This window comes from Bos grunniens, chromosome 9, assembly GCF_055505025.1.
Source record: "Bos grunniens cultivar Pamir isolate PY7600 chromosome 9, Bosgru_T2T1.0, whole genome shotgun sequence".
In the NCBI taxonomy this organism is placed as follows: domain Eukaryota; kingdom Metazoa; phylum Chordata; class Mammalia; order Artiodactyla; family Bovidae; genus Bos; species Bos grunniens.
In genome coordinates, this window is record NC_141173.1 from 37,262,998 (window position 1) to 37,287,182 (window position 24,185).

The 24,185-nt window shown below is 40.4% G+C and overlaps 1 protein-coding gene across 5 annotated transcripts in view; it reads left to right on the forward strand.

Annotated features, from left to right (window-relative positions):
* Positions 1 to 24,185, forward strand: part of HS3ST5 (heparan sulfate-glucosamine 3-sulfotransferase 5) — a 298,567-nt gene that overhangs the window by 268,020 nt on the left and 6,362 nt on the right. The gene's annotated exons all lie outside the window — the stretch shown is intronic.

Below are 24,185 nucleotides of genomic sequence, written 5' to 3' on the forward strand. Positions count from 1 at the left end.
AATCATATTTTCCTTCTCCACTAATTCCCTCCTACACAGGGTTCCTACACAAGGCAAGCTTTGTGTCTGTTTCCTTACCTCTGCTCATATTGTACTTGGATTATCCATGCCCCTTGCCATCATCATGCATGCCCTAAGTCACAATGAATAGACACTGAAGGATGGAGAACCCAGGTAAAGAATGAGAAGAAAGCCAGATTCTATATATATATATAACAGAAGAGGAGAAAGATAAACCTATAACAAGACTCAGAAGATAGAAGAGAAGGCTGAGCCAGAAGGCTGGAAGAAGTTGGATGTAATGAGCACTAATGTTATCACATCCCAGAAGTTAAAACCAATCTGTAGAGCCAGGTTAGGTTGCTTAGCCTCAACAAATGTAAATATCAAGGGATGAGATAAGCAAAGAAGGGCAGACAGAAAGCATCCAAGAAAACAAAATCCCACAGGGCAAGAGAGGTCACGTGTGAGGATCTACTCAGGCATTATAGGGATGGGTGGGTAATCAAAAAGAACAGCAAGTACATATTCACCTGAGCAATGAGAAAAGAGCTTGATAAGAAAGACAGCACTCTGCCTGAGACCTTGGTTCTCCCATGACACAGTGGACTTTTTATCCAGGGAGCTAGATACATATGGAGGATTGTGGAGGATCGTGGTCTTTAAAGCCAGCCAGTCTTGGGTTCAAATTCCTCTTCCACCATTTGCTGGCTGTGTGACTATGGACCAGTTATTGACATTCCCCCAGCCTGATCTATAAAATGTGGATAATGGTATCACCCTCATGGTGTCATAAGGATTAAATATGATTACATACATATGAGATGCCTGACATCTAACAAGTATACACATATTTATTGACTTTTATCATGATTTTTATTTTTCCATCTGCCAAAACTAAAATGGCTATCCAGTCATCCCTGAGAACTGCATGACCTTCTCTAAGCTCTTATGCTCTGTAGAGTCTGCCTCAGTCTCTGTTATGCCACCGATCACAAAAAATTCTGTGGGTTTGCACAGTTTCAGTCTGTTGTGTTGTTCGGTCAGTAAGTCATGTCTGACTCTTTGTGACCCCATAGACTGCAGCACATCAGGCTTCCCTGTCCTTCACTATCTCCTGGAGTTTGCTCAAACAAATGTTCATAGAGTTGGTGATGCCATCCAACCACCTCATCCCCTGTCATCCCCTTCTCCTCCTACACTCAGTCTTTCCCAGCACCAGGGTCTTTTCCAATGAGTCGGCTCTTCACATCAGGTGGCCAGATTACTAGAACTTCATTTTCAGCATCAGTCCTTCCAATGAATATTCAGGGTTGATTTCCTTTAAGATAGACTGGTTTGATCTCTTTGCTGTCCAAGGGACTCTCAAGAGTCTTCTTCAGCACCACAATTCAAAACATCATTTCTTCGGCACTCAGGCTTCTTTATGGTCCGACTCTCACATTCATACATGACTACTGGAAAAACCGTAGATTTGACTATACACTTTTTTGTCATCAAAGTGATATCTCTGATTTTTAATACCCTCTCTAGGTTTGTCACAGCTTTTCTTCCAAGGAGCAAGTGTCTTTTGATTTTATGGCTACAATCACCATCTGCAATGATTTTGGAGCCTGAGAAAATAAAGTCTGCCACTGTTTCCACTTTTTCCCCATCTATTTGCCATGAAGTTATGGGACTGGATGCCATGTTCTTAGTTTTTTGAATGTTGAATTTTAAGCCAGCTTTTTCACCCTCCTCTTTCACCCTCATCAAATTTTAGGTTATGTTAACTAATTGCCCCAATGATATCATGAATTCCTTGGGGAAAGTCTTCCCATTGCTGATCCCCTCATAAACTCAGCTGGCACTTGCTATTACAGTACATTTCAAGGCCCTACTTCATTCATTTCTTCAACAAATTTTCTTGAGTACCCACTAGGTGTGATGCACGAAAGTGAAAGTGTTAGTCTCTCAGTTGTGTCTGACTCTTTGCAACCCCATGGACTGTAGCCTGCCAGGCTCCTCTGTCCATGGAATTCTCGAGATAAGAATACTGGAGTGGGTTGCCATTCCCTTCTCCAGGGGATCTTCTTAACCCAGGGATCGAACCTGGGTCTCCTGCATTGCAGGCAGATTCTTTACCATCTGAGCCACCAGGGAAGCTCTGTTACAGTGCATTTCAAGGCCCCATTTTATTCATTTCTTCAGCAAATATTTCTTGAGCACCCTACTAGGTGTGATGCATAGGGATGCAAAAACAAAAAATAATAACAGCTTGGCTTTCTGGAGCAAAGCATGGACGAAACCACTCAAGTAAGAATGTGTGAATCTCAAAAATGGAAGGACCTGAGAGATTATCTGGCCAGCTCTTTAATCTTATAAAGCTGTAACTGTGGATTTGAGAGATGACTCTGGCTTTTAATTTCTTCATGACTAATCTTTTGGGGAGTAGGCTACTGAATCATGTCATTTTTAAAATTTCCAAAGAGAAAATTCCAGGATGTTTTTAACTGAGCAAGAATTTGGAACTGAATGGTTTTACCATCTGCCATGTCTTTGTGAAACTGAATCCACTTCTCTCAGAGAACATTGCCAGCAAATGTGCATGGCACAACCTCCTGCAAGTCTTTACCAGAAAACTGATAAAAGTTCTCTCTGGTGGCTGTGCTCTGGTCTCATTGCTTCTTCCCCAGCATGACAAAAGAAAACAAAAAATCTGTCATAGAAACAGAGGTAATTCAGGCAGAAAGCAAAGATGTTTTCTACTTTCTTTGTCAAGGAAGGCCAAGATGGTGGTTTCCTCTGATGGTCATTCCAGACCATTGCTTCATACATTTGAAAAGACACATCTAAGCATTTATATAAAGAAATCCACTTGAATCAACAGTTTGAGACTATCGTCTGAAGACTCAATGGCTTTAATTAAACTGTTTGCTCAACACCCTTCAATACTTGATCCACAAACTTAGCTCAAGATTAGAAGACCAAGGTGAAGATTAACATCTCTAGTTCTGGAACAGTAATAGACATGATTTATTAATCCTACTAGATAGTCTTAATTAGACACTGGAGCACTGCTTGTTTCATTGTTAAAAACTACCTAATCTCAAAAGAACTGAAAACTAAATAAAGACTAAGATAGAAAGCAGTGTTATAATTAGATCCCTAAAATGAAAGCAATACTTTTCCCCCACACAGAGAAGAGTATTTGTCACTTATTTCTCCTAAATAACCCAGTATTAGCACTTACAATGAAAGTTTGATATAAACATTCTTGAAATAGCTAGACATGTGGATATTGAAGAAACAGGAGACTATGATTCAACAAAATTCCACTAAGGTAGTTTTGTTGTGAGTTTTAGCTGCGGCACTGTTAGGGCCATCCAGGTTAATTAGCTAGATGACGTCATTATGATTCTCTTCTTGCTCATTTATTAGGATCTTTCTATTAAGAAACACTAATTTTTAACACAAGGATTTGATAATGCAAGTCTACATATTTTGAAACTGCTTCATTTCATTGGCAGTTTTTTCAATCTACCCGTTACACCCAAAAAGGAAGCGGGGGCAATGGGAGGAGCAAGGCAGCCATGTAAGGGGATGGTAGACATTTCCTCAAGTTTCCTCAAACTAAAAGGGTGGAACATAGCAAGCCCACAATAATGTGTGAGACCAACAGGCTTTCCCAAAATGTGTAATGCTCTAAATTGTGTTTTCATTAGTAGCTTCAAGATAAGAGCAAAAAAGAGGGGAGGGAGAGAACTTTGGAGATATTCACCTATTGTTTCAAAGTAAGTCCCCTTGCTAAAATAGAGGTGGGGAAAATATTGTTGGTGTTTTACACACAATTAGTCACAAAGTATACTAATAAGCCAGATTGTCAAATTGTGTCAATCACATCTAAATAACAAGCAAATTGCCTTACACAGATGGAAAATGCATGAGATGCATAGATCTCCTGTGTAAACAACCTCAATTAAGATTTATTAATTTTGTTCTACTTATCTTTTCTGTTTTAAATCATAGCCTTCATTCTTTTCAACTTCTTAATAAATCATTAAAGCCTAAATCTCATATTTAGAAATCTTCAAGCTTTTATAAGTTTCCTAATCTTTATCAGGAGTGGGGAGGATTTAAGCTGCACAGAATTCCCAGGAAAATGTCAATTGCTCTCTCCTCATCCCTGGAGTTTCAGAAATGAAGCAAGAGCAACCCCAGTATCAAGTTTTGGGGAAACCATTTTAATAATGGTTTAGTTGTTGTTATATTGGATAAAACTATTTAAAAAGAAAAGCTCTTTTCTTTCCACACATACTAAACCCCCAAAATTGTGTTTTGAAGAGAATATTCTGAAGAATAAAACATTAGCTGGTGAGGCTAAAATCATGAAGTTGATGGCTTCCCTCTGTTCACTGGCCACAAATAATACCTCTTATCCCAGGTATAATGAATGTGTGCTCTTAATCACAAGTGATAATAGGAAATAATAGAAACAAGCATAATATTTGGAAATAATATAGAAAACATCCAGCTCCTACACTCCTGGTATGATGTGTGGCCAGTTTTAGTTCACTTCCCTAAGTGTTACGTTTCAAATCATAACACCTAATAAACTTTGCTTTGAGGATTTTATGATGTAATGTATGGAGAAGAAGTGCTCTGTAAAATATCAAGCAAAAGATATATGTACAAAAGAGACCAGAACAAGAAGGAAGGGGGATCAATGAAATCCATCACTGCTATTTTGAAAATTACTGAAAGCTTATACTCCCCTCTGCCCAGGTAAAGAGTCACAAGTTAAATAAACACTAACCAGCTGGGAGGGGGTTTATCTGAACACGAGGGAAAAGTGTATATCCACATATGTGTAGATGCCATTGCCAGGAAAACTATTGAATAAATAACAGTTAGCTAATAAGAATATTTTAAACATAGCTCCCCCTTGTTTCCCAAATTCCCTTCCTCTTTCTACATGGCAGAGTAAAAATCATACTACTCTGCAAATCATGAGATATGTTGTCTAGTTTGAGATCCCTAGGTGTGCTTTGCATTGGCCATATTCACTGGGCCAATGTTTATTGACCCCGTAAGCAGCAGGTCCTGCACTAAGCACAAGAGGTACAGGAGTCTACTTCATCCTGGGCTTCCGTCTAGCAGGGATCACTCAGCTTCCCCCTCCAGGACTCCTGCACCTACCGGAAAGGGGAAATGCTCATGGCGCTGTCTCCAGTCTCTTCCAGTTCTGTCTATTTTTCTGTCTGCAGATTTTCATTCTTTATTTTCATCCAAAGACTCAGAAAATCTTCTGAGCTAATATTTACCCATTCATTAGATTATAAAATAGTTATATGAAATAAATATATATACAAATATTTGAATATCTATGATATATATATAGGAATGGGGAGGATTTCAGAGGATGAGATGGTTGGATGGCATCACCGACTCAATGGACATGGGTTTGAGTGGACTCCGGGAGTTGGTGATGGACAGGGAGGCCTGGCATGCTGTGGTTCATGGGGTCGCAAAGAGTCAGACACGACTGAGCAAACTGAACTGAACTGAGCACTGTCATTAGAGTATAAAGCAAGCCATAATACATAATTTTAAGATGTAAGTGGCCTCATTAAAAAGTTAAAAAGAAACAAGTGAATTAACTTTTGTGATATATTTCCTTTTACCCAATATAGGCAATATATCATTTCTTTTCAACATATGACCAATATAATCAACATAAAGCATTTTAATTAAATAGTTTACATTCTCTTTTTCATACTGACTTTCAAATCTGTGAGTATTTAACACTTTCAGCAATGCTGTGCTAATGGCTAGTGACCACTGACTGCTCTGCTATACTGGACAGAGCAGCTCTAGGCTGTGGACAGACACTGCTTGGTTTTGAGGTAGAGAGTGGTTCAACAAAAGCAATTTTTAGACAGCTGAATGAGGTTTTGTTATGTAGATGTGTATCAGATTGTGAGGATATTATGGACACAAGACAGGGAGATGATGCTGTGGAAATAATTGGGGCTTTGAAATAGTTGGGGATGGACTGTAGTGGGTGATTCATGTATTATAGAAAGTGTGAAAGTGTTAGTCACTCAGTCACGTCCAACTCTTTGCGACCCTGTGGACTGTAGCCCACCAGGCTCCTCTGTCCATGGAAATTCTCCAGGCAAGAATTCTGGGGTGGGTTGCCATTTCTTATTCAGGGGATCTTCTGACCCAGGTATGAAACCCAGGTCTTTCACATTGTAGTCAGATTCTTTACCATCAGAGCCACCAGGGAAGCCATGTACTACAGAAGTTTAGAGAAATCCCAAGTCCACACAATCCAATTTGAAGGAGAAAGTAATGAGCAATGTGCCAGTTCATACAGTTAAAGGAAAAGGAGAACTATTTGTTTTATCACCTGATAATCTTGCTTATCTCACCAGATTAAAATCTCAATTCCACAAATATCTACAAGTGAACTATTCCAGGCTTTGAGGGGGTGGTTATAAATGTAAAAATGTGAACAGTTGTTGTTAATGTAACTTAACATTATTGGAAAAGCCGGCATTTACACAACAGAGAGAAAAACCTGATTTTGAATGCTTTGGAAACACAGAAGAGGGAATATACAATTCTGCCTGGAAGAATCTAGAAAATGTTCTTGGAGGAAGTTATCTCAGAGCTGAATACTGAAGAATAAGCAGAGTTTCTACAAGTGGACATAGAGAAAGGATATCATGAGTAGAAGGATGGGCATGAAGGAAATTAGCAAGATATCTGGCATGTTTTAGAAACTAGATATTGGCCAAATTTAGAGTCTATATGGATACATCATAAGAAAGGAAGTTGAAAGGTGAATAAGGAGAAATTGGGATAAGGGAAGGTCAAAACCTAGTTAAATGAACAGTGTTCCACTTTGTTGCAGAGACCAGGAAAAGAAGCCCACTTACAGAGGTGAGTGTTGGGGAACGTGGCTTCAGCTTGAGAACAAGACACAGAGGTATTGACTTCTGAGAGAGCCATATGAAGGCAGTAGCTTGTACATTATAATTCAGAGTACTGATGACTCAGTATCAGATATAATGATCTACCTTTTCAGTGAAAAGTATCCAAGATTTCACTAAATTGACCTTTTCTTGCCAATAGCAAACTCTTGTATTATCCTCTCTGTTTGAAGTTTGAGAATAAGAGCTGACATTGTCAGAGGTACAATGTGTCTCTTGAAGGCAAGCCTTCCCAATTTGGCACTGAGTATTCTATGAGAAGAAAGCTACAGAGAGAAATCTCTACTGCTTTTTTGTTTTCCTTAAATTACAGATGGTGGGGGAATATACCTATGTTGGTTTTCTAATGCTGCATAATAAATGACTACAAATAGCACAACCTAACACCCATTTTATTAACTTTGTTTCTTTGGGCTCCAAAATCACTGCAGATGGTGACTGCAGCCATGAGATTAAAAGACGCTTGCTCCTTGGAAGGAAAGTTATGACCAACCTAGATAGCATATTCAAAAGCAGAGACATTACTTTGCCAACAAAGGTCCGTCTAGTCAAGGCTATGGTTTTTCCAGTAGTCATGTATGGATGTGAGAGTTGGACTGTGAAGAAAGTTGAGTGCCAAAGAATTGATGCTTTTGAACTGTGGTGTTGGAGAAGACTCTTGAGAGTCCCTTGGACTGCAGGGAGATCCAACCAGTCCATTCTAAAGGAGATCAGTCCTGGGTGTTCTTTGGAAGGACTGATGCTGAAGCTGAAACTCCAATACTTTGGCCACCTCATGCAAAGAGTTGACTCATTGGAAAAGACCCTGATGCTGGGAGGGATTGGGGGCAGGAGGAGAAGGGGACGACAGAGGATGAGATGGCTGAATTGCATCACCAACTCAATGGACATGAGTCTGGGTGAACTCCGGGAGTTGGTGATGGACAGGGAGGCCTGGCGTGCTACAATTCATGGGGTCGCAAAGAATCAGACACGACTGAGCGACGGAACTGAACACCCATTTATTAGCTCACAGTTCTGTAGATCAGAAGTCCAGGTGGCCTCAACTGGATTCTCTTTGGAGAATCTCACAAGACTGAAATCAAGCTGTCAGCTTGATTAGGCTCTTACCTAGAGACTCTGGGAAAGAATCTGCTTTCAAGGACATTCTATGGTTGACAGAATCTAGTTCCTTGTGGTTGTAGGAATAATGTTCCCATGTTTCTGGCCAGAGTTCATTGTCAGTTCCCAGAAGTTGCTCTCCAAGTCCTTGCACCTTAAGCTCTTGCTGCTGCTGCTGCTGCTAAGTCGCTTCAGTCATGTCCAACTCTGTGCAACCCCAGAGATGGCAGCCCACCAGGCTCCCCCATCCCTGGGATTCTCCAGGCAAGAACACTGGAGTGGGTTGCCATTTCCTTCTCCAATGCATAAAAGTGAAAGCGAAGTCACTCAGTCGTGTCCGACTCTTTGCGACCACATGGACCGCAGCCCACCAGGCTCCTCCATCCATGGGATTTTCCAGGCAAGAGTACTGGATTGGGGTGCCATTGCCTTCTCTGTTTAAGCTCTTGACAGCATGTCAAATCCTTCTTTTGCTTGGAACCTCTCTAATTATTATCCCTTCTGCTACCTGCTGGAGAAAATACCCAGCTTTTAAAGAGTTCCTCTCATTAGATTAGGCCTGCCTGGGTGGTCTCTTTATCTTAAGGTCAACTGATTAGCAACCTTAATTACAATCTGAAAAATCATTTTGCTTTGTCACATAACATAATTGCAGGAGGAACATCAGGCACAAAGGTCATGGGAGAAATGAAGAATTCTTCCACACCTACTATGCCCTTACTATCCTATCAAAATACATTTCAAGTGGAACTATTTCATTTTTCCTTGGAAGTTGAAAGAAGCTTTTGCCACTCTACAAGAAGAAACAAACAAAATTTCTTTGTCTATAAAAGGACAAATTTTGTCCTAGCTGAGTGACTAGTTAGAGAGATAGGAAAGAAATTTATATGAGTCTAAGGGAAAAAGACAGAGAAGGCAATGGCACCCCACTCCAGTACTCTTGCCTGGAAAATCCCGTGGACAGAGGAGCCTGGTAGGCTGCAGTCCATGGGGTCACTAAGAATCGGACACCACTGAGCGACTTCACTTTCACTTTTCACTTTCATGCATTGGAGAAGGAAATGGCAACCCACTCCAGTGTTCTTGCCTGGAGAATCCCAGGGATGGGGGAGCCTGGAAGGCTGCCCTCTATGAGGTCGCACAGAGTCAGACACAACTGAAGTGACTTAGCAGCAGCAAGGGAAAAAGAATAGAAGAGACTTTCATTTCTGGTAATGTGGTCAAATAAGTTCCTTCTATTAACTCGCTACTGAAATAACTAAAATGTATGGTGAAGTAACTGAACTATATGTCTGCCTCTATAAGTATATACTAATCTGTGAAAGGATTAGTATATATGTAAAAGCTACTTGAAAGAAAGGAATCAGTGGAGCCCAGAAGTGAAATAAAATGAGGAATGATTAGGAAGTAAGTTCCAAGTGAAAATAACTCTCAGAATGTCTGCCAAACCTTAGAATACTTTAGCTTTTACTTTGATGGTTATGTGGGCTTAGCTTTGAGAAAAAGCATGGGAGCTGGTCAGTGCAAGAAATCTAATAAGAGACACTCATGAAAATAGTACTCTAGAAGACTATACTATTATTGTAAGAATGAATTAGAAATAGACCCTAATTTCCACAAGGAAATCAATTTTGGCACAGAGCAAGAGGACAAAGTTCCCTGAGGACTCATAATCACAAATTGTTCCCACCTTGAGTTTGGCATTCTAATTCATGCTGCAGATGTGGGCCAAAAAACCCCAAGCATCATCCCAGAGGATCATGATGCCTTCATGCAGCTAGCAGAAGAAAATCTGTAGCTCCTTTGAAAGGCTCAGATTAAACCCAAGCTTCCTGCTAAATGGGAAGGAAATCTTAAAAAGAGTAGATATGTGTATACGTATAAATGTCATGTACATGTCTAACTGCCACTTTGCTGTACAGCAGAAACTACACAACATTGTAAAGCAACTAAAATACAATTTAAAAAATCATGTTTTCTATGAGATGATCACCTTATTACTCAGTTTGTGTTTGAATCAGATAGTGTCTGTTGGTAGTAGAAGACATACAAGGATATGCATTGCATTACTCCTGATAATGGAGAAAAGCTGAAAGCAAACTTAGATGTCTAGTAGTTAAATGTGTACTGCACATATTTGTAAAATTGCTTTATTAAAAAAAAAAAAAAACAGATTTTCTGGCTTAAATAAAGTTCCCTAGAAAATGAACAATCCAGAGTGAAGAAACACAGAACAAGCAAGAAATAAGACAACTATGAGTAAAACAAACCAAAAAAAACCCTCAACAGTCTCATTTAATGGAAATTCTCATGATATTGATAAATACGGATAAATCTAAACAAGCAATGTTTGATAAAGCAGTAATAACAAAAGTAAAATCTAACTTAGGAGGGGCCAGGGAATCCCATTAGAATGAATATCCTGACTCATAGTGTACATATGACTGGGAGGAGGTGATTAAAGTTAATGTCCTAAGTTCATAATTGGCATAATGATTGTTATTCTCAAGAATTATTCAATTAATTGGTTTATTTCCTCTTTTCCTATCCTTGATGAATGTGTTGTCATCCTTCTCATCCTATCTGGATATTTTTCTGGGAAGAATGGATGACTCAACCAGAGAGAGAGAGAAAGGATATCAACACTTATTAATTCCAAATTACTTTATACCTCTTTTTTCTTCCAAGCTCTATACTTTGACAAAAATCACTGTGGAACTCTCAAAATCTATAGCACCCAAGGATTAGATTTGTACTAATGAGTGAGCATCTAGGCCTGGCTCTAAAATGAATGCCAAATCTTCATAGAAAGAGGATGAATTTTCCCACGAATACTTAAGTCAATACAGCTAGATTCTATTTTGAACTCCGCCAGTCATTAGCTAAGTGGACCTAGTACTAAACAACCAGGCACTTGTTTCCTCATTTAGAGAATAGAGAATAAAATAGTTACGTCATATCTTTTCTGTGAAAAATCCAATAAAATAATGTTTAAACTAGAGCTTTAAAAACTGCAAAGTGCTACACAAATAGATAGTAACTTTATGAACACTGTGTTTTCATGATTAAGTGGAAATCTCTCTCTAAAGTTTTTAGGAGGTTGTACCTATATAAATTCACTTAAATTTTATGTTAAACATGTTGAATTTTCTGAGTGCAACTTTGAGATTTGAATATTGTGCATTCGCAGTCATCAGTGTCATCAGTCTGCTAAAGGTTTAATTCTTCACTTTTGTGGCCTTGAGGTATTTTATATATATATCATTTCTTGATCCTTACCAAAAATAAAACAAAATTTGTGAGGTAAGAAATTGGGTTTAAAAGTTGACTTTTTGTCTGTTAATTAATACTATACTTGATTTTGCAATAAATACACTCAACTGTTATTGAGTGTGACAAGTAGAACTAATTACTATCAAACTGATATACAAAGCAGAGGGAAGGGCTTATTCAGTTAACTTGACCTCTTTAACGTCTTGAGCCTAAATTATTGGAAAGATCTGTTTGAACCATGTATCTTCACTTAATCACTGTATAATTATTACCTGCCCAACTCACACTTTTCTGTATAAATATAAGATTAGAGAAGAGATTCTGCTTCTGAACTTGCCAGCATGACAAGTTTACTAAACTCCAGCATCTATTTTAATAAAGTGAAAAGAAACTTTAGGAAGGAAAAAACACCACCCTTCTTCTATAAACATTAGTTACATATACCAATGAGATACTGATATTAAGAATAATTGGTATTACATGCCAAAATAAAATTCAGTTCCTATCTCTTTCCTTAAAACATCAGTCTACTAAATGAGACCCCTGAAACAGAAACAGAATCTACTGGCTCCTTTTAAGTTTAGTAATTACAAATGCAAAATGAGTATCCTCCTGCAGACAGAGAGCCAGAGGACTACTCAAGCTACAGCAATAATGGTAGCTGTGGTAAATTATGTATGCACGATATCAGAAGCTGAATGGAGAGAAGAAATGAAGAACCCGTTTGAAATTTTGGAATTTGTTCAAAGCTGCTCCTGCAGTAGCTCCCAGGAGGATAAGCCCTCAGCACGGAGCAGTAATAAACTCCACAGTTCTGTATAATTTATCAACCTTTTTCGTTTTCATTTCTAATATTGACCCTTCATGGTTAACTGAAGAAACAAAGAGATAAATAGCTTCCTTAGCCATTTGATAGAGCAATTATGAGTATCCTGGCTGATACATTTTCTGCTTAATTTAACAAATGGTGTTCCTTTTCCTCTTAATCTACACTGGCATCTCTACATTCAACTTGACACATGCAGGATACCACTTCCCATGCCCTTGTTCTTGAGCCCCTCTTCATTTGTTTCTTTCTCATTAACAGCTCTCTTGCGTGATCATTTTAATAGAAGAAAAGAGAATTCTTTACAACAATTTTCCTCAGCTGCCCTTGGTTAATTTTTTTCAAAATGTGATTCCTATGGGCTCCCTGACAGCCTGGCAAATTGAAAGCTAATCAGTAGAATCTTTCTTAAGTGTCAGTTTCTTTTCAAAGAAATTTCATGTCTTTGAATGAGAGAATCACTTTTCACAGTAATAGGCAGTAGAATGTGATAGAGCCATCTTGAAAGAGTTCAAGACTATTTAAAATGAAACTTAAACATTGATATTTACCTCAGGCACTGGTTTCACACCCCCACCACCACCACTGCAGTTGTCTTTACTTCCTGACAATTAGTGTTTCATGATAAGATCACTTATTTAGTGCTAATCTGATGGAATCCCTTAGTGTGTGAGTTTAGACCCAGAAGGGATTGTTAAACTCGTCTTTTCCAAGCCCTTTGTTTCTTCGGAGGAAAAATCAGAAGAACAGGGAGGGTGAGTGACTAACCCAAAATCACAAAGCAGATGAGCAATATAGTCTGAGCTTCCTGTTTTGTTTTACTTTAAAGGGAGCAGCGAGGGGAGGAGACATTTTTCTGCCATCCAATAAGAGCAGATTCTGTAGTTCTTGGGTCTCTGCATTTTCTCATCTGCATGATTGGGATGATAATAGTTCCCTTTTCACTTCAGAGGATTTCCTCCCACTAATCTGTTGTAATGGATTCCCCCTGCTGGAGGGGGAGTGTGTGTGTGTGTGTGTGTGTGTGTGTGACCACATTATTCTTGTGTGTCACACACTAAATCTAGGGTCATTGTACTTAGGATTGTAAGGCTTTGTATATAGCTACCTTGTTTCTGAAGGCAGGCACTATTCCCAGGGTTGGGTACCCAAGAAAAAGATGGGCCTCAGGGAGGACCACAGAACTAAGAGGGAGAAATAAAGGGGAATGGAATCCCAATGCTGTAACAAGATGTGAAGGACTGTGTTCCTACGTGATGGTGTTAAGACAGTGTCTCTCTAAAAGCCAAGTGTCTGGAAAAAGGAGGCACCACTGTGCAGACCCACAGCTTACACACAAGTAATCCATTCTCTGAAGGCCCAAAGGTCTGGTGGCAGGACTGTACACATAATTTGTGGGACCCACTGCAAAATGAAAGTAGACTTCTTGTCAAAAATTATTAAGAATTTCAAGACAGTGACAGCAGAAAATTAATTCAAGCACTGGGCCCTTCTGGACACAGAGCCCTGCAAATACACAGGTTACATGCCCAAGAGCTAGCCCAGTCTAGCTGCAAGTTGTTCCTTTGGCAAATGCTGGTCTAAACATCCCCAACAAAGTCTTCACTTGAAGGACATCTTGAAGAGAAGAGTCTTGTTAAGAGAAGACTGGTGTATTTTAGAGAGTAGTCTGACTGCGGCTACTTGGGTAGAAGGCAGGACCATCCAAGGGGAGTGGGTCTTAGGGCCAAGTGATGAGACTCTAGGGTCCAGTAGACCCTCTCCCTGTGAGGAGTCTTCCTTCACTGCCAGTTCAAGAGGATCAGAGCTCTGTGTGTAAGGAAAGATACAGTTTCCTTGCATTTGTAAAACAGTTGACTTTGAATTCAGGAAGATGAGAGTAATAAAGCAGGATATGGGTCCTCCACATCATTCCTGGCATCTTCAGTCCCTGGCATATGGCAGGCACTGAGCAAACATTTGTTGATGAATGGTAATGTAGGCAGTTATCTTGAGGTCAGAATTTGATGGAGCCCTTCTGGTCCTGAAAGAAAGATTGCAACTCAGAAAAAAGAGGAGTCTCAGGTAATAAAAAGAGCAATGCTTTGAAGCACGTTCAATTCTGTTCACTTGCTCAGTCGTGTCTGACTCTTTGCAACCCCATGGACTGCAGCACACCAAGCTTCCTTGTCCATCACCAACTCCCAGAGTTTACTCAAATTCATGTCCATTGAGTCAGTGATGCCATCCAACCATCTCATCCTCTGTCATCCCCTTCTCCTCCCACCTTCAATCTTTCCCAGCATAAGGGTCTTTTCAAATGAGTCAGTTCTTCGCATCAGGTGGCCAAAGTATTGGAGTTTCAGCTTCAGCATCAGTCCTTCCAATGAATATTCAGGACTGATTTCCTTCAGGATTGACTGATTGGATCTCCTTGCAGTCCAGGGGACTCTCAAGAGTCTTCTCCAACACCACAGTTCAAAAGCATCAATTCTTTGGCATTCAGCTTTCTTTATGGTCCAACTCTCACATCCACACGTGGAAAAACCATAGCTTTGACTAGATGGACTTTTGTTGGCAAAGTAATGTCTCTGCTTTTTAATATGCTGTCTAGGTTGGTCATTGCTTTTCTTCCAAGAAGCAAGCATCTTTTAATTTCATGGCTGCAGTCACTATCTGCAGTGATTTTAGAGCCCAGGAAAATAAGCACGTTAATAATACCATTATTTAAGAAAATGTTAGCCTGCCCAAGAATGAAGGCTTTTAGAATCATGTTGCATGCAAACTAATTATAAATTATTTTACAGGTTTATTAAATACTCAAAAGGTTTTTTGAAGACATATAGCTGTACTTTTGTTATCAATGATATGAAAACCAGCACTGCTTTCTTTCTTCTTAAGCTCTGTTATTTAAAGAACATAGCAGTGGGATGCAGAGAGAAACCTGAAGGAGGCACAGAAAGCCGAGGAGAAAAGACCTAGAAAGGTGAAAATAGAAAAAAGGGATTACTGGGGCCTCCAAATGAATATAGGCCTCTTTAGAAAGGGAAGAGAATGGAGGAGGCTAAAAAGGGAAGGGGAGTAGATGGATAGGTACAGTCTCCTTTTTCCTAACAGCACTTGGCAGCACACAACACACTCAGTGGGTTCTCAGAAAACATGTGATTAATGAATACATAAAACAGAAACTGAATGGGACATAATTAGTATGTGCAACCTGCTCTTGGGGAGAGGGGATGGTCTGTAGCGTTTGCCAGTATCAGTTGTATAAATCCTCCCTCCGTGGCCAATTTTAAACTATCCACATGAATTTACTAAGTGTGGAATTAGGAAGAGACCTAATTGCACAGAGATACTATTGCACAGTAGTATCTCCACTGTATAATAAACTTAACTTCAAGAGCACAGATAATAGTAAAAAAAGTACAATAATTAGGAAATAATGTTTTTTATATTTATTGCCTTTTTTTCTTAATTTCTTTAACTGAATTTCTGTGATGTAGTTCTTAATCAAGGCTTTAACAACTGGCTTGCAAAGTGTGAGCCAGCTCCAGCCCTCCGATGGGTGGGCATCATCAGATGCTGCCACTATTCATTGTATAAAAAGAACTTTCTCCATTTTTATTTCTTTAAAAGAATTGAGAAAAGAAAAGTAAAATAGGAGACAGGACAAGAAATCTCCTTAGAAAATTTTCTCATTTGCCACTTTTCCAATTTTTTTTTTTTTGATACCTAAGTCATCAGAATGTACAAGTTGAATGTTTAAGAAAAGATAAATGATATATCTATTTCTACTAACAAACCCTATTATAACATTTTCAGCATTAAATGAACTTAACAGGGAGGCAGAGTTGTAGAGTATAAAAAGCTCGAAACTAGCAGTTAGCAATTCCAGGCTTAATAGTCTGAGGCTTTGAGCAGTTCATTTCACTCCCTGAGACCCAAGAATACCCACTGCCCCACTTATATCACAGGACTTGGTGTGAATTCAGGTGGGGATCTTCTAGCATCCTGCACTGTTGATAATCTGCCACTTACTCTCAAATGATTTGATAAAAATAATAAATGTTTCTACAAAGAAAGATAAAGCAAACGTGTCAAAAATTAACAACTGGTAAATCTAGATGAAGGATATGTAAGCACTCAAAACTCTTTTTCAAAATAAAAAGGTGCGGGAAATTAGGTTATTATAGGCATATAGTGCGGACAAGGCAATGGCACCCCACTCCAGTACTCTTGCCTGGAAAATCCCATGGATGGAGGAGCCTGGCAGGCTGCAGTCCATGGGGTCGCTAGAGTCGGACACGACTGAGCGACTTCACTTTCACTTTTCACTTTCATGCATTGGAGAAGGAAATGGCAACCTACTCCAGTGTTCTTGCCTGGAGAATCCCAGGGACAGGGAAGCCTGGTGGGCTGCCGTCTATGGGGTCGAACAGAATTGGACACGACTGAAGTGACTTAGTAGTAGCAGCAGCAGGCATATAGCGACTTCACTTTCACTTTTCACTTTCATGCATTGGAGAAGAAAATGACAGCCCACTCCGGTGTTCTTGCCTGGAGAATCCCAGGGACGGGGAAGCCTGGTGGGCTGCCGACTATGGGGTCGCACGGGGTTGGACACGACTGAAGCGACTTAGCAGCAGCAGCAGCAGCATATATGAACCTGCAAAGTACTATACAAAGATAAACTACTATTACCTACTTAAAGAGATGTGGTATCTAGATACCATAGCTGTTTAAGATAGTCAAAGTTCATTCCATCTAGCTGATTCAGTTGTTCAGTAATTATTTACAGAGTATCTATGACCCTTAAAGTGCTGGTGATACAATAATGAACAATGCACAGTCATTCATCTCATGGAAGTTACATTCTGGTTAGAGAGACACACAATACACAAGCAATTAAAGTGTGGTTTCAATAGAATTAAATAAAGGATGCTGTTGTGACACATAGAAGAAACCTGTAAGCCAACCTTCCCAAGGAGCCTAAGATCTGAAAGATAGGAATTAATCCAAGACCTGGAGAGAAGTCAGCATCAGTATATGTGGCTAATGTTTATTGAGTATTATGCTGTGCCAGTGTTCTAATTACTCTACATACTCCTTTGCCCCTCACAGAAGTTCTTCAGGGCAGGCTGTTATTATCCTACTGGGACACTATCTATTGGTGCCCCAGACCCAATAGAGAAGTCACTGATAGATGAGGCACAGCTACTGTTTTCAGGCTCTGGGACCCTTCTGTGGAAAGGCCCTGATGCAAAAATGGCCATGATCTATTCAAAAGAACTGCAAGCTGTTCTGTATGCTGAAGTTTGCACATGCCCGTACTGGGGCGAGGTCATGTTGGTGAGGAATTGTGGTAGAAAAGGTAAAAGGCCTTTAAAACCCTGTGGAGAATAGGGACCCATTAGAGTATTAAGCCTGAAGGCAATATGATCAAATTTCTGTTTAGAAAGACCGCTCTGTCTTCAATATGGAGAATAAATTGAGGCAGAAACAAAACTAATCGTGGGGAGACCAGTTAGGAGCCTATAAAATCTGAGAGTGCAGCCTGTACCAAGGCAGTCACGGATGACAGTGTGGAGAAGCAGGTAGATCCTAATAGTACTTTGGAGATGGAATTTTACTGGCGGGGTAGAGCCAAGGAGGATGGATTTCAAAGTTTCTGGGCTGGGCAATCGCATCAGCAGATGAGGACCCAGGCACTGAGTCAAGCTGTGGGGAGAAGAGCAGGGGAAAGGAAAGATGTGGGAGAAGAGCTGGGGGTAGGAAAGATGAGACAGGCTGATAATAAGGGGACAACAGACATATGTAACCAAGATCTTACAGACAACAGAACGTGAGAATCTGAACTGAGTGACAGAACCAGCTATTTTGATCATCTTCTATAAAATCTTTCAAAAGGAGAGTCAGTTTTTGAATTATTGGGAAAATAAGTGGAGATCCCATGATTTTGGTTGCTTTTAATCATAAACAGTTTACCGAATATGAAAAATACTTTGTAAACTATAAAAATATTACCTTCATTATCATTGTTTATAAATATTTTTCTTCCTTTTATTATATTAAAGCCACATAAATAGCCCTTTTTATTTACCCCTTCATAAAAACATTTTCCTCTTTTGGTTTTCATCTCCTTGTCTTCTACTTCAAGATACAATGGAAGGAAATTTAGGGTGAGTTAAAAGTGGTTTTATCTGTTCTCATCAGTCAGTAAACAAGCATTTATTAAGAGTCTCCCAGTGGTGATCATTTCTAAACGTACAGAAATATCAAATCCCTGTGTTGTGCATTAGAAACAACATAGTGTTGTAGGTCAATCATACTTCAAAAAATAAGTATACACACAAACTCACAGAAAGAAATCAGATTGTGGTACCAGAGGCAGGGGTTGGATGAAGATGGTCAACTTCCAGTTATAACATAAGTAAGTACTACGGGTATAATGTACAACATGATAAATGTAATTAATACTGTTGTATCTTATATATGAAAGTTGCTGACTTCTCATCACAAGGAAAAAAATTTTTTTTTCTTTTTCTTTTATTTTGTATCTGTGACATGATGGGTAGTCACTAAATATAGTGTGATAATCACTTCATGATGGATGTCACGCAAATCATTATGTGTACACCTTAAACTTATGCTATGCTCTACATCAATTATATCTCAATAAAACAGGAAGAAAATTTTAATAAAAAAACAACAAAAAAGGAGCCTCTCAGGTGAGCATCCAAAGCTGAGGGAGTGACACTGCAATCAAGGGCTCATGTTCTTTGAGATCAGAGAATTTTGAATTTAAATCCTCCTGTATTTACCAGCCGTATATGCCCTTGGGTAAATAATTTGTTCATCTCTCTGTTTTTTAGTTTCCATCGGAAAAAAATAGAATGAATAATACTTCACAGGCCTGTTGTATTACACGAGATGATAAATATGAAAGAAACACAGAGACCAGGGCTCAATGAATGTGGTTCCTCAGACTTTAGGATACAGCAGGAGAATGAGAGGGCGGAGCAAATTGAGAGGAGCACTGCTGTATCTACACTGCCATGTGTGAGACACTCAGCCAGTGGGAAGTTGCCGTGTAACAGGGGCTCAGCTCGGTGCTCTGTGACGACCTAGAGAGGCGGGCTGGGGGCAGTTCAAGAGGGAGGGATATATGTATACATGTCCCTGGTGACTTAGTGGTAAAGAATCAACCTGCCAATGCAGGAGACAGGGGTTCAATCCCTGATTCCAAAAGATCCCCTGGAGAGGGAAATGGCAATCTATTCCAGTATTCTTACCTGGAGAACCCCATGGACAAAGGAGCCTGGCATGCTACAGTCAATGGGTTTACAAAGAGTTGGACATGACTCAGTGACAGAATACACACACACAGTTGATTCACTTCGCTGTACAACAGAAACTAACATAACATTGTGAAACAATTATACTCCAATAAAGTAAATTAGTAAAAAATAAATCTTAAAAAAAAGAAAGAATAAATGTGGTTCCTGTCCACCCCATAAGGCTGTTGCCCTGAATAAATGAGCTAATACTCAGAAGACAGTTAAAATTTCCTTGGAATAATTCTGGTATACAAGTTCAGTCATTTTTAATGAACTTGACTGCTGTTGTTTTTGTTACCGTTTTTACTAGTACCAGGGGCTTGCAGTAACTATGTTTATGAGCCTTTGAACACCACTTGAGTGTATCTTTATTATTACTTTTTTTGAATTCCCTTATTTGTGTGAGCTTGGGGATCATTTCCTTCTTTGCTTAGTGCTGCTTTGGAGAAACAGCCAGATGTCTCTACAATTTGTCATCTCCGGCCACATACTCTGTTATTTAGATACTCTTCTTTGTTCAGCTAAGATACCATGTCTATTAAACCATTCGTAGTCTGGAGAAACTATAATTGTGCTGTTCTTGGCATGCAAAATGAAAGACACTGGGAGATAGAAAACTGGAGATAAAGGAGGGCTTAAATGTCACTGTAGGTCTTTAACTTTTTTTAATAAAAAGAGATAATATATTTTTAAAAACTTTAATTTTATATAAATTGCCTATTACCAGTGTGAGTGCTCTGATGAAAGATTATTAAACTATCCATTAAGCTGGCATACAGAGCTGGGAAGGGACAGGGACTTAGGGGATTGGAGAAGCAGTTAACCTTCTCCCCAGTTTAATGGCATTGTCTGTAAGGATCAGGCGGCATGTCTTCTTTTTGGTTGTACTCCTGGATCAAGACCTGTAGCTCCCAGCTTTTAAGACTCTATCATGGCACAGGCTTGAGCACTTCATGTCACAGAAAACCACAGAGGCATCTTGAATGTTAAATGTACCAAATATCTTTGGTTTTTCTTGAACACAGTTTATTCTGAGGCTGCTCTGATACTCTTAGCACATAATCTGAGTGATTATAAAACAGATGGAGAAGGAAATGGCAATCCACTCCAATATTCTTGCCTGGAAAATCCCATGGATAGAGGAGCTTGGCGGGCTACAGTCCATGGGGTCGCAAAGAGTTGGACATGACTGAGTGTGCATTCACACACAAAACAGAAAGAGATTTCACCTAAGTGGCACAGTGGTAAAGAACCCTGTGTTAGGAAGATACCGTGGAGACAGAAATGGCAACCGGCTTCAGTATTCTTGCCTGGGAAATCCCATGGACAGAGAAGCCTGGTGGGCTACCACCCGTGGGGTTGCAAAAGAGTCAGACACGACTTATCAACTGAACAACAACAATGGGTGTTACACTTAGGTAGCAGAGGAGGCCAAGCGACCCCAGCCTCCTTCCAAGTTGCTCCTCTGCGTGAGGCTGCTGACCTCTGTTGAGGCCACGGGCAAGCACATTTCACCATTGCTTTTCCCACCTCTCCCATTTGTAGCCATCCCTCTTCAATCACCTCACAGCTTTTACTCTGTCATACTGTTTGTAAGCACACAGTGAATTCATTTACACTAAGATACAGTAACACTTGGGCTTCCCCAGTGGCTCAGCAGTAAAGAACCCCCCTGCAATGCAAGAGCCACAGGAGACATGGATTCGATCCCTGGGTCCGAAAGGTCCCCTGGAAGAGGGCATGGAAACCCAATCCTGGGTAACAGAGGAGCCTGGTGGGCTACAGTCCGTAGGGTCACAAGGAGCCAGACACGACTGAAGGGACTTAGCATGCACGCACGCACAATGACACATAATCCCTTATGTTAGTCTGGCCTTTGAATAGTGATGTCACTTGTAGAAAACTTACTTCATTCTCATTGTAGCCCTAAGGAGTGGGGAAGTTAGAGACTGGTCTCCTTTTGTCGTTGTTGCTGTTGTTCAGTTGCCCAGTCATGTCTGACTCTTTGCGACCCCATGGACGGCAGCAGGCCAGGCCTCCTTGTCCCCCACCATCTCTCGGAGTTTGCCCAAGTTCATGCTCATTGCATTGGTGATGCCATCCAGCCATCTCATCCTCTGACACCCTCTTCTCCTTCTGTCCTCAATCTTTCCCAGCATTAGGTGCTTTTTCAATGAGTTATCTGTTCACATCAGATGACCAAAATACTGGAGCTTCAGCTTCAGCATCAGTCCTTCCAGTGAACGTTCAAGATTGATCTCCCTTAAGACTGACTGGTTTGATCTCCTTTCTGTCCAAGGGACCCTCAGGAGTCTTCTCCAGCACTACAGTTCGAAGGCATTGGGTCTTTGGCGTTCTGCCTTCTTTACAGTCTAGCTCTCACAACCATACATGACCACTGGGAAGACTATGGCCTTGACTATATGGACATTTGTCAGCAGAGTAATGTCTCTGCTTTTCAACACAGTCTAGGTTTTTTCATCACTTTCCTGCCAAGAAGGAGTTGTCTTCTGATTTCATGGCTGCCGTCACCATCCACGGTGATTTTTGGAGTCCAAGAAGAGAAAATCTGTCACTACTTCCACCTTTCCCCTCTCTATTTGCCATGCAGTAATAGGGCTGGATGCCATGACTTAGTTTTTTTAGTATTTAGTCTTGAGACAGCTTTTCACTCCCCTCCTTCACCCTTATCAGGAGGCTCTTTAACTCCTTTTCTCTTTCTGCCATTAGAGTGGTATCATCCACATATCTGAGGTTGTTGATGTTTCTCCCACCTATCCTGATTCCAGTTTGTAACTCATCCAGCATGGCATTTCTCATGATGTGCTCAGCATATAGGCTAAACAAACAGGGTGACGGCAGACAGCATGTCGTACTCTTTTCTCAATCTTGAACCAATCAGTTGTTCCATACAGGGTTCTAACTTTTGCCTCTTGACCCACACACAGGTTTCTCAGGAGACAGGTAAGCTGGTCTGGTATTCCCATCTTTCTAAGAGCTCTCCACAGTTTGTCATAATCCACACAGTCAAAAGCTTTAGCATAGTTGATGAAAGAGATAGATGTTTTTTTCTGAAATTCTCGTTTTATAGAGAAGGAACAAAGGTTCAAGGAATCTGAGCAGCCACTAGAATCTCACTCAGGGGAGAACTTAACCAGGAGACTTGAGCACAGGTTTCTTTCCACCACCCAGTTCCACCTATTACTGTAGTATTTGCATTTTGACAGGAATCAGAGTCCTGTGCTGAAGGCAGGTAACCATTTAACTGAGGGCTTCAGACGTCAACCCAGAGAGAGAAAACGGATTCTTTCAGTGAAGCCCTGAGTTCTGCCACAGAAGTTACTGCCTTTGCCTCCACATTACCTGTCAGTTGTGTGATCACAGGCAAGCTGCAGAAAATTGTCTGTGCTTCACTTCTCCTGTTTATGAAATGGAAGTAGCTGTATGTGCCTCACAGGATTTTTCTGACAATTCCCTGAAATACCACCTGGATGATATTCTTGTCACATAGCAGGTCTCATCAAACCTCACCTACTCTTCCCCCTTTTCTTCCTCATTTTACCAACACACAAGGCAGGCCGTGCAAAGCCAGAGCCCTGAGCTCACCCAGAGCCTGCAAAGACCCTTGTGAACACCTCCTCTTCCCTTTAGCTCTCAGCCTTTTCTCCTGTCCCCTCAGCTCCTGTGTGGAGCCACACCAACCTTCCTTCCCTTCTCAAACTCGCCACCCACCTTCCCTCCACAGTGCGCTCCAGGTCCTCTGGCTGAGTCCACCTTCTTGCCCTCCTCTGTCCTCATGCTCCAGGTATAAGCCAAGCCCCTTCTTCAGGAAGGACTGAAGTAGCTTCCCCCTACTGTTCTTTCTCACTGCGCTTTGACTTTCCTTGTGTTATCACAATCTGAAGGTGCATGCGACTCCCGCATTTCCTGGTGGTGTTTCTCTCTTCTCCACTAGACTGTCGCCTCCCACGTTGGCCACTGCCTCCGGGGCCCCCAGGGCAGAATGTAGCACATAAGTTGTTTCCAATAAATATTTGTGACTATGTGTTGGATAAATGCTTCTTTTCCCTCTCCCTTTTGGGATGCCCTCCTACAGCCTCCTCGCCAAGTTATGTACTTCCTCAAAGGCACGTACCTGAACATTCCTTCCATTTCCCCCAACATTTATTCATACATTATTGTGGATAAGGTGTTTCATGATTCCTGAATCACATTACTAATTTTCCAAGGGCTAAGACTCATTCAGGATCTTTTTTGGAATTCCCCATAAACCTGGTAGAAAAGCTGGGAAGGCTATCAGTGCTCAGTATTTCCTGATGAATGAATAAATCAAGCAGTCAATCCAGGTATATAATCCTTTTGCACAGAGAAAATCTTCACTTAGCAAATACAGAGAGACTATTGCAGCAAAACATTTTCTCACCATGACACATTGCTGTAGTCCCTCTTCTGGGGTTACTATTTTGAGTTTCAGTGAGAAGCGAACAATCTTATCTTGGAAAGGGAATTGGATTTATTTTTAATATGAAAACCTGAATTGGAAGCTTGAATTTTTCCCCAAAATTTAATAACAGCACTGATAAAGCCTTACTCTCCTCAGCTAGCCCTATTTCAGATAAAAGAAAACAAAGCTTCCATGTAAGCTTCTGTCTTGGTGTTAGAGCAAGACCTGTAAGACTGACCGTATTT